Genomic DNA, 14,706 nt, shown 5'->3' with positions numbered 1-14,706 from the left:
TTTAAATAATACAGAGCAGTTGGCGCGTGAACCCACAGTCGGCTTTAAAGGTAACCGCGCCTGGTGAGCGGCTGAAGGTCGACCAGTCGGCCGTTTTCCGCCATGTGCGAAGAGGGTGACCGCCGAATTCGAAAGTCGAACGACGCTCCGCATAACATTTTTTTAAATATTACACCTTGCTGGCTGCCAGGATTTAAAACCTGTGGGTCTAGACAAAGTGCAAATTTTAATCGCAAACCAGTCGAAAAGTGATCGAAAAGCTCCTTTTTTGTATGGAGTTTTGACGGATTCGATTTTCGATTCGATCAAAAAGTGCATTTTGACTAGACCCACGTATGGTCTTACTGTCAATCTAAGTACAGTTTTATTAAAACGTAAATAGTTTGCTTCAGGCAGGGTGCAAGGAGTTTTGATAATATAAAATCAGTTTATAACAATAAAACCTCCATGGTGCATCTGTCAATCTAAGCACAAATAGTTTGCAGGCTGCCAGGGTGCAAGGAGTTTTGATATTAAAAAAAATCAGTTTATAATAATAAAACCTCCATGGTGCATCTGTCAATATGCACATTTTTAAAAACGTAAAGCGTTTGCAGGCTGCCAGGGTGCAAAGAGTTTTGATAACATAAAATCAGTTTTTATCAAACCTTCATTTTGCATCTGTCAATTTGCACATATTTTTAAAAACTTAAAAAGTTTGCAGCCTGCTTTAATGAGTTTTTATTCAATTGTAAAGTTACTTTTAATCTACTTTGGGGGATTTGGGTGAATCACTTGTCAATCCGCCAACATTCGATACATACTGTTGCAGGGTGCAAGGAGCTTTGATATCCTTTTGCATTATAACCTCCATGCTTCACTAATTGCTCAATCGAATTAATATGGATTGCAACAGCATTAATCTGATTGAAGTTCATAGGCACAAAGCGAAACCCGGCATTAGAGCTTGTGCATTTCATCCTACAACCCGAGAAATAATCCGCCTATCCAGTCGATTATGTACTTTGAACACTACGAAATCAATTTGCTTAGATATGGTAATCTCTTTGTTACACAGAAAGCCAAACGCACTCTGTTTATCAGGCTGTATCCGATTTGGATCTGTGCCTATTGGATGCAGTGCATAAGCGATATCCAAATTCGATTTGAATTATCATTATTTTCTCGAATCTGACTTAGTTACGCAATATACACTGTAGCTACACTATTACTGCTGAAATTTCTCAGCAAATATAACATTATGTATTAATTAAAAATTTACAGTGACAGTCTTGTTTGCTTATAAATAAATGTAATAAATAATTGCTGATTGCCTGTAGTTGCAACTAAAGTACACTAACTTAAAAAAGAAATTTTAAAAATCTTACTGTGTTAAATTATTAAGAATAAAAAAAAACTTAAAGTGACAATGTTTCCCGGCAAAGGTATGAAACGTCCATTGATTGGATCCATCTAATCTGAAAGTCTTAACCGTTGTCCGTCCTTATAAAATGTTGAAAGTTCGTTGGCCACATTTTAAGCTCCATATTTAGCGGGCTTAAGTTTGTCGAATCACATAAATGGAAGATTACGAACTAGTAGAATACGGTAGGTTCCTTACGCACTTGAGTTGTGACTTGATAGAAATACAAAAGCGGTAGGTACAATTTTATCAAAATAATTTTAAAACAAAAAGTTTTTAACGTTATTTATTTTACTGAATAGGCTTATGAAACAAAAACAAAAGAAAAAAACATTATTTAAGCATCAAAGTTTGACAAAAATAGTCTACGCCCAGTATCAAGCCGTGACTACAGAGAGTGCGATACAGCTACCGGATTCTGACACCATGATAGTTGCAAATAGGTTATGTCACTGTCGCGGTTCATTTGGTATGCCAGCGTATGCCATAGTAGGATTCTGACAACCTAACGGCTGAAAATAGGTTAGTCGCTGTCTCGCGTTGCATTTCAACGTTCATTTGCTACACGTTACTGTGTATAATTACATTATCCACAGTGTCCACTCCAAGATCATATCGGCTGACGTCATGGCCTTAAAGCTGCCCACTCAGTTTTGCATACATCATATTCTCAACAAACCTTAAGTATTTTAAACCAAAATGTTTTTGTAAATATGCCAATAAATGTCAATTTGCACACTCATCTGAATGTTAAGCGAACGTGACGTGACCAGTACAAAGCTTTGTCCAGGCACAAGACCCTTCAACGCGAAATCTATTTACTCCCGAATCCAAATCCTGTGATGCCGAGCCGATTCGATCGCCAATATACTGGCTGGTAAAGGCTTTGCTAACTCGCAGCCGGCAACGTTAATTAAAAGTCAAAGAGAACTTGAAAGCATAGCACCGATTTCAGAGCGGGAGACTGACAGCAAATAAACGTTGTAAACTCCACGAAATATTTGTTGTAGCGCAATTTTATACATCACACAATTCAACATTAAGCCGGTGTAGGGCAGACATAGTCATGACTACTTTAGGGAATTAAGAAAAAAGTTCTGTGTAAGCAGTACTGCTTAGGTTGCCTTTACAAAAAAAAGAAAAGAAATATTTGAAAAATTGTGGTCGTGGTAATTCCAAAATATCACAAAGGATGTTTTTCGAAGAATTTCATAATAATTTAGGTACTGTTGTTTAAAAGAAATTAAGATAAAATTTTCTTATTTTTCCTAAAGTATTCATGACTTTCCACCGTACTAGTTTTTTAAAATGCATACTTTTCAAATTGTTTTTCTCGTAAGTAAAAAAGGTCGAGACCACAACTGTAGGATAAATAAATAAGCGCAGAAACTAACTAAATTTCAAAGATACTCAGACTGAGTTTGAACTGTCTCAACATTTTCACATTTCAATTAAAGGTAAGTTTATTTTCATCTCTGGAGACTTACACAATCCGATGTAAATTTTAGTCGGTCTTATTTGTTTGCAAGAATTTTCCATCCAGATCCATGAATATTCTACGCACGAACGATTCCAAATTTTCAAAGTCACTTTCATAAGTCGTGTTTAATCTAAAGGTTTAAAAGTCAATGTGAATCAATAGTGCTCGAATCTATTGATGATTGGTCCTCGATATATTGGAATGTGTCATTAACTAAAACCGCTCTATCCGTGTCCATCAAACCGCGGTGTGAGGTAGACTGTATGATTGCGATAATATAATCATTGTCTATTACGCTGTGAACCGGTGGGAAAATTGGTGAAGTGGATATTAAATGACAGACTGTGGTATTTCATCATACACCTATCGTCTCACAGGTTGTTGGCTAAAACAATTAAAACTGCGCTACAAGATAGATATTAGAGTTAGATTAGAATTCGACACGACACACCGCTTAGCATAGAAGTCGAAAATATGAGTTCCTTTAAAATAATAACATTTTTTTAGACTGACAATATTTAAACGTCTAAGGAATAGTTGGCTTTTGCGAGGATTAAATAATTATACCTGAATTAACTCATCAGGTACTTGTATTTAATTAATACTTAAAAAAATTAACGTACTCGAGCGTTCATTTTTGCAAAAATAACAACAAAGTCAACTTTCCATAATGGACTTAAAAGCCTTTCAGTTGAAGTTCGTGCGCTGTTATATTAAGAGCTATTAATTACGTCATCAATTTGTAAATGCATTGCTTTTCACCTTTATTTATCAATTTTGCTGATGGATCAAGAGGATTCGTAGAGCTGCTGCATATTAGATCCATAATGCACAAGCTAGATGATCATTCTAATTAGCCTCAATCTGACTTGATAACAGATGAACATACATTACTGGGGGAGGCCTTTGTCCAGCGGTGGACGTCATTTGGCTGAAACGAACGAACGATACAATATCACTATGTATACAAGTAGGTACATGATTAGTTTCAGTAATCAAATTTATATTAAAGAGTTATTACCAACGGAAGCTTCTGCAACAGAATACCTCTATCTTACAATCCTTTATATTAGTTCAAACGTCGTACTAAAAACAATTTTAATAAATTGTGCTTTATTTCTGTAGAGTCTGCTTTCAGCATGCACATGCCCACAGAAGTAAAGGACGTCATCAATACTTGTTCAGTTTTATTAATTTTAAAGTCCTTTATAACTCACAAGGTTTTCTAACCCTGCAATAGCGTGTGGCGATATTGGTGTCCATCAAATATCGTGCGACAGCCCTAACCACGTCGAATATAGCCAGATTACGCTTAAACGCGTTAATTGCATGTGTGTCCATCTCCTAATTTGATTGGCGCGCGATCCCCGATACGCCATCGGGAAAATTTACGCAAAACGACGCTCCAGGCATTTTTGGGCTAATAGACTGGGTACAAAACGATATGATATTTCAAGATCGATTTTGGGGATAACCACTTCGTTTCATACTTGTAATGAGTAGAAATATTGTTGTCATTCAATGGTTTTAAATTATCAGTCTCTTTATACGTCGTTTGCTTTTTGCTTCTTTAACAGAAAGTTCCTCTACCTAAGAACTTACTTCTCTTTTTCATATTATTTTTCTGGTGCTGACTATTTAAAATTGAGAATAGAATTAACATTGATTCCTTGGTGTAAATTATTATTTACAGCAATTAAATGATTCCTAAACCAATAACAATTTAAAAGGCAACGCGACGGATACAATTTAAAACAGAGTTTACTTTGTATTCCCGCTGTGCGGTCCGCTCATAGCCTTTCTACAATGACTGGAACCAAACTCTAGCTTTGTTTGTTGTTTGTTACTAAAGCAATTTATATTCTAATTCGAAGTTGAGTGTTACAATGAAAGTCAGTTCTGTTCGCAGGCTTGTGCAGTATGGCCAAACCAGTCGGACCGGTCTCGAGGTGTGACGTCAGCAGACGCGAATCAGACCGATATGCGGGGTGGTGACAATCTGACGACTTACTATGAGTGATGTCACCAAAAATGAGGTCTAAAATAGTTTGTTTCAGCCAAATGACGTCCACTGCTGGACAAAGGTATTTCCAAGTCGAGCGGTCTGGGCTGGAAGACGTAGTGTGGGCAGACTAGGTGGACCTACGGTTTGGTGAATGTCGCGGGAAGTATTAATTCCTTCCTTTTCAGCCAAATGACGTCCACTGCTGGACAAAGTATTAATTACCTACTCATGTCTATAAATTAATGATTAATAAATTGGTAGTATTGGTAGTTACAATAAATATATGAAGCTAATAGGGCTTTAAAAAACTCTTTTCTTTAGGATTTTCTAATTTCAAAGTCAATCCAGAGGCAGTGTTAATTTTTCGATTTCAATGAAACTTGGTATTTTAACTCATTTAATCATATAATAATATCGCTATTAGAAGTCAAAATAAAACAAAAAAATTCCCCATACTATAGTGACCCACCCTACTGTGATCCAAATATAGCTCAATTCAATCAGTTACGATATGATGGACAGACCGTCCGTAAAATGCTTGCTACCTGCGTCAGAATGGACATGGTAATAAGTTTATGGAATGTATTGGAAATCCAATATCAATAGAGTAATGCAAGTGTTTAAGTTAAAATCAAATAGTTAAATACATAAGTACATCTAGTAAATCTCGCGACAAGCTTTTAATCATATAAATTGAGTAAAGTAATAAGTTGATGGGTTTGTTATATTTTATTCTTTTTAGAGCATTAAAAGCTTGTTTTTGAAAAATATTTTTTTATTTATTTTTTTTTACTTGATTGCTTATACTTTTTTCTTCCCTGAAATGTATGATTCCCTCTATAATTTTCTTGGAAATGGTGGTTTAAGTGAACTAGCCTCAAAACTTATGTGTCTCTAGTTTTATAAGACCATGTATAATACTGATGTTCGCTAGAAGCAGACCAACTGTACCTCTATATTATTGCTACGTCATACAGTAAAATTTATAATATGTCGAGGCATAATTATTATCGTAAATATTTTTCAATAGCTCAACTCAGTTATTTATCAAAGACTGTTTGTTAAGTACTATGACTCGGCAAGATAGGTACCCGGTCATATTATATCAATCCCAATTGATGATAGCGACCACGACTTCAAGTATGTAATTAGTAGTCATAAGAATGAAAATGTGAGCATAATTAACACTTGTGTGTGTGATCCCCGAACAGCCAAACTTACTTAAAAGCTTATTAAATCTTGTAGCTTAGCTTTTTGTTGTAAGTAGTTGTTATAGTAAATATCTAAAAGCCTTTACTATACTTTGAGACTAATTACATTAGCTTTTAAACATTTTAAGCCTACTTGTGTAACCATGCTTAAGTTTAAAATCCTTTACTTCATGGAATTATTTTCGATCTTTCCCGAGAGGATGTTTCGATTTTCCAATGGACCTCTCTAAGCGTGCCGCGTGAGTGAGAGTGCATCCTGTAGATATTCTCGCAACGTAATTACTACTTCAGCTTGTAGATGTTACTTTTACCGACCGACCGTCATAATATTATGGTGGTTGGAAACGCCTGGATTGATAAAGTAGAAGTAATACACAAACACTCGCAAATTTTTGTCGTGATGAACCACATTTTTTCCAGCAACAATCAGTTAATTATCAGAAACACATGGCCTACTGTAAAAAACTAAGTGTAGGTTTTGACTGATGCACTTGGTCAATACCACTTTTGACTGTTTTTTCGAGTCAAAAGTGGTTTTGACCGAATATGAGTTTTGACTGTAACATTAACAGAAACATTTATCAGTCAAGTTTTAATTCAGGAGTTCAGAAAGTCTTTTATGGGATTATTCTGCTTAGTAAAAATAACCTTTTAGAACATCATGTCATGATGAGAGTCCCGCTACATGATATGCTCCTTTGATGTTCTTAAGTACATAATACGCAAGAATGTAGGCCAATGTCGCCAAAGAAAATATGCATTTTAAATATTGCAATATTTATTATACGCAAAAGAACCTTTCAAAGGAACTTCTAAGAAGATTCATATTGCTTCTACGTATTAACCGTGCATGTTTGGTTTTAAAATTACACTCATACTTCGCTTTGCATACGCTCCGTGGAAAATGAGGAAAGGTAAACTCCTACGTAAAAATGATAAAACATTATTTATTGGATGCGGCTGCATTGACGTAAAATGTTACATCACATTAAAAGTCTGACTGTTGACCTGTTTTTCAGTCCATACCCATGGATCCTGTGTATCTGAAATTGGATTGATTTTGATTAAGTTTGTTTGATAAATAGAAGAAAGCAAGGACTTCCTGAATGTCACATCGAAATGATAACAAATCCGGTCTTGCTATTTATGGAAATATCAGCGATCAAGGTTGCGACTTGCGGGGCAGGGAAATCATCGGCCTAGGGCAACCTCAAACCAATATTTGATGTGATTGCTTGCAAATTGTTGGATGAGTTGACATACAAGAAGAATGTACTGTCTAAGCATTGGCCGACTCATGACGTAATAAGTAATTTGTATCATTGGTTTGTTCACTTATAATGTAATCTGAAGATAGGCCCCCTTAATTTAATTTATTGTCCGTGGTGCATAATCTTTTTTTAAAGGTATTAAACCTTTGTTTGTCACCTGTCATCCACTTTGCAATGGAGGGAAGTCGAACCTTAATTTCGAACTCCTCCTATGTTCTTCTGATTAATTTCGTTGCGGGTCCAATGACAGTTTAACTTTCCCCCGGGACAAACTTGACCTTCATTGGTTGGGTTTTTGTGGCGGCCAAGCTGTAGATCCTGGCTACACAGGAGTGGCAGTGGTGGGAACGAGAGGTGGGAATAGTCCCGTTATAATGTAATCTGCTATTATTCTTTTAAAAACGGCCTTTGTCCCTTTTTTGGGATATTTCCGAATAACAGCCAAGAAGACCCAAGGGCTAACGCATTTTTTTCGTTTTGACGGACTGTCAAAAATTAAGCGAGCTTGTGACTGGTATAGGAATCCAAAAATAATTGAATTTTAGACTCATAGGAAAATCCTTGAAATTGCTGCAAAATAAAAGTTACGCCATTACCAAAGTACCGAAGGATCTAGGCGCATGATGATTGTAAAAATCCTACACTACAAAAATACTACTATCTCTCTTGGTCAAATTGGGATGCTAGCGCATGTGAAAGAGAAAGATAGAGCAGTTTTAACAAAATTAAATCTGTTACACATTGCACCGCTGCTGTACAAACATGGCGTTATTCGGAATGACGAAATCCCTTAGGACGCGGTTCGATTCGATTTAAAAGAAATAGCATGCAGTTATATCGATATAACAACTGCACTTTTGTATACAACTTGTGTTTATTTATTCGATTGCGACTAATCTGGGCAATCGAGGTGCTACTCGTATTTTGATTGAACAGAAAATATACAGTGCAATAAAATGTGCTCATCGAAATTTTGTGTGAGATTTTGTGTATTTTTTTTTGTTTTCACAATTCATGTTTATGTTATTCCATCATAACAGTTAAATATGATATTTTGAAACCATCGCCATCTAATGTTAAAACTTTTTGTAGATAGGACTTTCATACATAATGATTTTGCCTTCTAAGGTAACAAGATAAAATTGTAGCCAATATTGTTTCTGCATCTGCATTATTTAGATTGCCTAGAATGAATTTTAGGAACACATCACACCTGAAGTTTTTGAATATACCTGCACAAGTCGAATAGGTAGTAGTGCATGCAGCAAAGCAGTTTGCGATGTACGGTCTGCGCCTCGTTTAGTCTTTTTTTCTTCAAGTGCATCGTCAAACCGGTACCACGAGTGAAGTCTTGGCCATAATAGAACTTTCCCCGGCTTGTCCCGACGGCTAAATGAAGTGCTTAGAACACGCCCTGATAAGACCTCTGATAAAGCTGCTGAAGTCGTTTAATATCAACAAATTAATGCAGAAATCATGAACGGTCTAGCAGATAATCTTAAAGAACTTCTTAAACCTAGTGAAGAGATAAAAGATATACAAAACGTGAAAATAATCAAAGGATAGGAATAAGAAATGAAGACAAAAAAAGTAAGTAGAAAGTTAGTAAAAAGAAAGAAATAAATCTTAATTAATTGAAAGAAGGAAATGTTGTTGTGGAAAAGACATAATGGCAGCTTAAAAACTTTAAACATGCATTAAACATTAATTCGAACATCTACTGGTATTGTAAATAGATAATTAGGTCATAATAATAATTAAACCATAGATTTAATTACGGAATCCATACCTGAGTGGACTTTTGACCGCGTAGCACCGACGAGTGGCTTGTCATGCAGTATTATTAAGAGATCTCTAGTTTATTAATTACTATACACTCGTCGAATCAACATCTATTGAGCGGTAAATACCATTTTAACGTATTATAAAAGTGCCAATCAGTGGAAAGTCGATGAAACGATTGCGTTAAAAAATTTTTTTTTTTTAATTTGGAGAATAATCTAATATTTGGTAGGTATAAGTATGTGGTGACTATATTTTATCAAATTAACTAGATTGCAGGTCAACATTTTCTATGTAGAGTGTACTTCAATTTCCATTTTTTGTTTTAAGTGTTACTGCCATCGAAACTCTATAATATGAACTGCTGAACCAATTTAAATAAAGATAAACGCGTGGAAAAATACAAATCACAACAATTTGAAACCGACATAACTTCTTGCAAAATACATTAAATAAGAAAGTTTTCCACATCGTGATAACCCCTGCCCTTAAGAAAATAGTTTTATGATTAGAAACTGCTGTATGGATTAGAAAAATCGTCATAATTAAATTATTCAAACGATTAATTTGGTATTCTGACAACATGACCAGGCAAATATAAGTGTTAAATAAATAAAGTATGTTGTATTCACTGTAAGAGATATTATTTCAAAATATGCCAAATGTCAATGACCAGGTACAGCCATTATATTTTTTATTTTGATTGAAGCACATGTCGTAAGTTAAGTTTTGCAACGGTCATTTTGGACAAGTAATTGGCAAACGTTGGCAAGCCTGACGAAAGGCAACAAGCAACTAATATCAACAACATGAATTTCTTATTCGAGTCGGTGTTTTGAAATTGGACAGCAAAAATTAATCGACTAATTGGAAATAGGCCGGTAAGAGTTATACAACTACAAATCGAAGTATGCAACGAATTTTCCAATTTTTTTTTCACAGGCAATTCTATTGTTATTTCTACTTATTTCTAATATTTTCTTCATACCTACTTGGACTGGCTATCAATTATTTAGACGATGAAAAAAATCTTGAAAACTGTGAGTACCTATTCTATTTCTCATTTGTATTCTTTATTTTACTATGTCCTCTGGCTAAATGTATGTCGCTCGCTATTCAGTCACAATTATAAATGAAAGTAATCGTTATTCAGGTTTATGAAATACAAAATAATCATATACACGCCGCTCTAAGTAGGTAATACGTTCTTTTCCTTTTTTGCATGGTTAATTGCAAAATTATCAATTAACGACATATCAGCTGCTATCCGGTTGACGATGCTTTCGTAATGTGTTTCAAAATAATTATAACAAGCCTTTGTTAGACTGCCGCATGCTTAAAATTCAATTTAGTTCAGGAAGCTGTTATCACGTCTCTTTTATACCTAGAAAGCTCGTGAATATTATATTATGAGAAGACTGAAGATTTTGATTGGTTGGTTGAACGTGGAACTATTGGTTCGATTTTTTTTCCCAAGGAAGTCTAATCATCAGGCTAAAGAAGCAGAGTGTCAATGAAAAATGTAGCAAAAACGGTTTTTATGCAATTTTCTGACTACACGCGGGCACAGAAGTAAAACTTTGAACACCACACTAAGATAAAAAGGATGATAAAAAGACATTGCGTTGCGCTTGCGTCGATAGGAAACGCAACGCATCGTGAGTGTAGGCTTAGACGAGCGATGCTATCTAAAATTCAGCACTAAAAAACCGGTAGAGTTCTAAGAGTAAAAGTATAATGAAGAGAAAATAATCTCTATATGATCAACCGATACAATAGCTGGTATTTAAAAAAAATATAAGCTTTTAAACGTCTTTAGAAGTTTGTATATGTAAGATAACACAAGATGTTTCTCAATTTTCGAATAGATAAGAACTTACAGTACAAAAGATCCTCACACATTATATTATTAAGATTGACATCTATATAGATGTGATAGGTATTTCAAGATTTCTGGAGTATCCTAACTTTTCAACAAATCAAGAACTCAGCATAATAGGATTCGGTGACATTACTTCTGACTGATGGGAGTGATGGGCAAATAAGCAGCAATCACCCACCCCCACAAAATCGTATACATTTTCAACGCAAAGCGGCTTATCTAGAATTTCCACAAGTTCATTTACCAACCCAGAATGCATCGAATGCCGGCAACCGGTAGGGTATATCGTTCAGTGGAACGCAGGAGTCGCACACACACAGAGAGAAGGATAAGTGAAAGCGAACTGCGCGCGCGCACGAGATCGCGCTTGACATACCGCGTGCTTGAAAGTGATTGGTTTGTATGGCGGTGTTTTAATTTGTTAATCTGATGTTTGATACATACTTTCAAGAATGCTTAGTAATCGGTAATTAGAAGTTTTCGGTTTGATAATATAATTATGTATGGTTACAAGCTCCTGTCGTTATTGTAATGTTTAATGTATGCTACATTTCTATAACCACTTACCAGATTTGGTCAAAAGTGCCTATGTAACAAAATAGAGTCTATTAACAATTAATTTAACTATAAATCAATTAAAAATTAGGGATAGGTTTTGTTTTTTTCCAGATTTTTCCATTATAAAAATGATTTTCAAGGTTTTTCCAAAATAATAACATGATAGACAATGGTCCATAGTCACAAAGTCTTGATGAGGCCATTTTGTGCCTGATGTTATGTTCTTCTACAACGTCAGAACTGTCTTTGGAATAAGAAGATTAACGTTTTAAAAGGCTATAAAATGGAATAATACTCTGATACAGTAATTCCAAAGACCTCTAAACTCCAGCATTTATCCACTTAAACGAACTCCTATTACGGTGTTGTTTACATATTTTAAGTATTTCAAACCGGACGAATTGACGTATGTATAATTGCATAAGTATTATGCTAAATGGATTTTAATTAACATAATTTAATGTTTAGCAAAGTAGAGGTTTATTCCGACTAGTTGAAATAACAAATAACATTTGTAGTTTATATTGTTCTTTTTACACTCAGTAAGTCTGTATGTACGAGTTGTAAGTTGATTGGAATTTTTTCACTTCCTAGGTGTTGTAAAGCTTAATGGAATCAATCATGACGCCATGTCTTTTAGCTAGTTTAACATGAAAAACTCGCTTGCGATAAATTATTGCTCGAGCAAAGATTATGTTAAAGAATCTAGTAAATAAAATATGAAGGTTATTCTGATATGGCAATTAATGAGAGTAATAACAGTATCTAAAGCTCAATGTCATTTAAACATGTTTTAGGGTCGAGTTTTTAATCGAAACTTTAATCTAAAGGATAACTATGACACTAATAGATTTTGTATAAACAAACGTTCAAATGTCAATATTATTCTTCAGATAAAAACTCTGTCATTGGTCGAAAAGGAAAATATTAGCAACAAGAAACCTTGCATATTTTAGGAGAACATATTTACAATTTAATATCTATCAAGATTCGATTTATAGAAAGCAGTGCGTCTCTATTACTCGCCCAGACCTCATAAGGCTATCATAATAGGAGTGACAGAGACAAACAACCACAACCAGACAATGGAATCACCTTACATTCCATTCTCCATACAAGGCTATATCTTTATTTTATTACACGTTTGAAATTGCTTACTATTATATACTTATCATGATAAATTGCCTCTATAATTTATGAAGTTTGAAGTTTTTGTTTTTATGCAAATGCGTTGAGAAACAATTAAAGAAATTCAATTGATTTCTAGAAAAATGTTTCGCTATCTATAAAGAGCTGTGATGTGAAATACCAACTCTATTGTTGATATTGAAAACTATTGGGGGCTTAAAATGATCTTTCGACCAGTGTAACATTAATAATTGAATTAAAATAATGATAATCGTAATATGTTCGTTCATAGCTTGTAGAAGGTGGTCGTCTGGGCAGAGCTTGAACCAATAAGTAGTTTCTTATAATCTTTGGACAACGAACGAAGAACAAAGCTATTGCATTACTTCTTTTCATATTAACTATTTTAATTTAGCTCTAACGTTGGTCGTGTGGAGTGTAAGAATGTAGGCAAACTAGAGAGTATTCAAGGGCAAATAGATGTCACATTGGTGAGAAATAACTAGATATATTATAATTAATGCACGCTTCTTAGAAAATAGTCATCTTTATATCGGATAAATAACCAAAAAATAGGTATACCATAATGAATCAAATCAAATCAAATCAAAATTATCTTTATTTGTTTAGACTAATTAAATTAGTTCTTGCAAATCGTCAAATGCTCTTAAGGAGCCTATACATGTCTCATTCTTTTTTTTGATTTTAAATGCTGCCACATTATTACCTAAACGTGTCGTATTCGTATATTAACATCAAAATCTATTAGCACATAGCGCCCGGCGTCCGAGCGAGCACCAAAACCTTCCAATATTGCGGTTTTACCGACAATTATAAGACATCAGCAATCTATCAAGTAATTAAAGTCCAGTATTCAAGTTTTTTGCGTTATCTAATCACCTAGTTACATCAAGCATCATTAGCGTTATAACCAGCCTATTGTTGGTTAATGTCCCCTCGCAGTTATCGACATAATTGTCACAAAGCTGAATAAATAAATAGATTATGTAATTAAGAAAATCATATTGTTACTTGCACTTTGATTTTTTTTTAAATATGCATGCAGGACTCCACGATCGTGATTTCTTGTAATAAAATGAATTATTATAGTCATTAAGAGATAAAATATTCTATAAATACTAAAAAGTATGTTAAAACAGATAAGTCTTATCAATAATAATAAGTATTTCTTCCAAGATGCTCTACGAAGTGGTGGCGCGTTGATGTCCATTACATGAGCTGAGGTTACGAACGAAAACTTTTTCTTTGTTTCTTTTGTGTCGTTAATCTTTAAAATATTCTTGTCCGGTACGATTAACTGAATAATACATGTACAAACTTTGACATTTGCTAAAATCTGCAAAGAAAAACAAAAAACGATCGCTTAAGAGTAGGCGCACACCGTTGATTTTTAGTTGGCCGATAGTTGTGCCCGATTTTAAATTGTATGAAGAATCGGCCAAATCGAATCGGCGTAGTGTGCTTGCTCCCATACATGCCCATACTGATCAACTGCCCGACTAAACTATCGGCCGACGAAAAATCAACGGTGTGCGCCTACTCTAAATGTTTTCGTCATGTATTTTTTTATCGATGCAAAATTCTTACTTGCCAGTATTTAAATTCCTTTTTTTCTGCGAAAATAGATCACGTGTTTCCCAATATCGATAGTGTTTTAATATAAAAACTCATTATTAATAACTCTAGCAACACAGTTGACATCCGCAATGTGACTAACAATGTGGTAGTCTGTTTTGCTCATAATGTGAAACTCTGTGACTCAGTAATACCAATACCAATATTTTTGCGGGCCGGCGCTTAGATAGAGTCGGCTACAGAAAAAGTATCACCCTAATCGTCCATAGACGACTCGACAGAAAGATTAAAAAGCTACCGTTTTACTTTCAGCTGACTGTACCAGCTTGTGGGAATGTAGGACAAGTGTCTCTTGGTCATGACGTTAATGCGACGTGCTAAATTATTCCTT

The 14,706-nt window shown here is 34.6% G+C and overlaps 2 protein-coding genes across 7 annotated transcripts in view; one reads left to right on the top strand and one right to left on the bottom strand.

Annotated features, from left to right (window-relative positions):
- LpR1 (Lipophorin receptor 1) overlaps positions 1 to 14,706 on the top strand; it is a 686,741-nt gene that overhangs the window by 530,571 nt on the left and 141,464 nt on the right. The window lies entirely within an intron of this gene.
- The window catches only part of fw (CUB and Sushi multiple domains furrowed), a 110,354-nt gene that overhangs the window by 94,480 nt on the left and 1,168 nt on the right, over positions 1 to 14,706 (bottom strand). The window lies entirely within an intron of this gene.

The sequence above is a fragment of the Ostrinia furnacalis genome, unplaced genomic scaffold (assembly GCF_004193835.3).
Source record: "Ostrinia furnacalis isolate ACB-3 unplaced genomic scaffold, ASM419383v2 OfSCF0876, whole genome shotgun sequence".
NCBI classification, from domain to species: domain Eukaryota; kingdom Metazoa; phylum Arthropoda; class Insecta; order Lepidoptera; family Crambidae; genus Ostrinia; species Ostrinia furnacalis.
The sequence above is the reverse complement of the archived record's forward strand: the minus strand, read 5'-3'. Positions and strand labels throughout refer to the sequence as shown.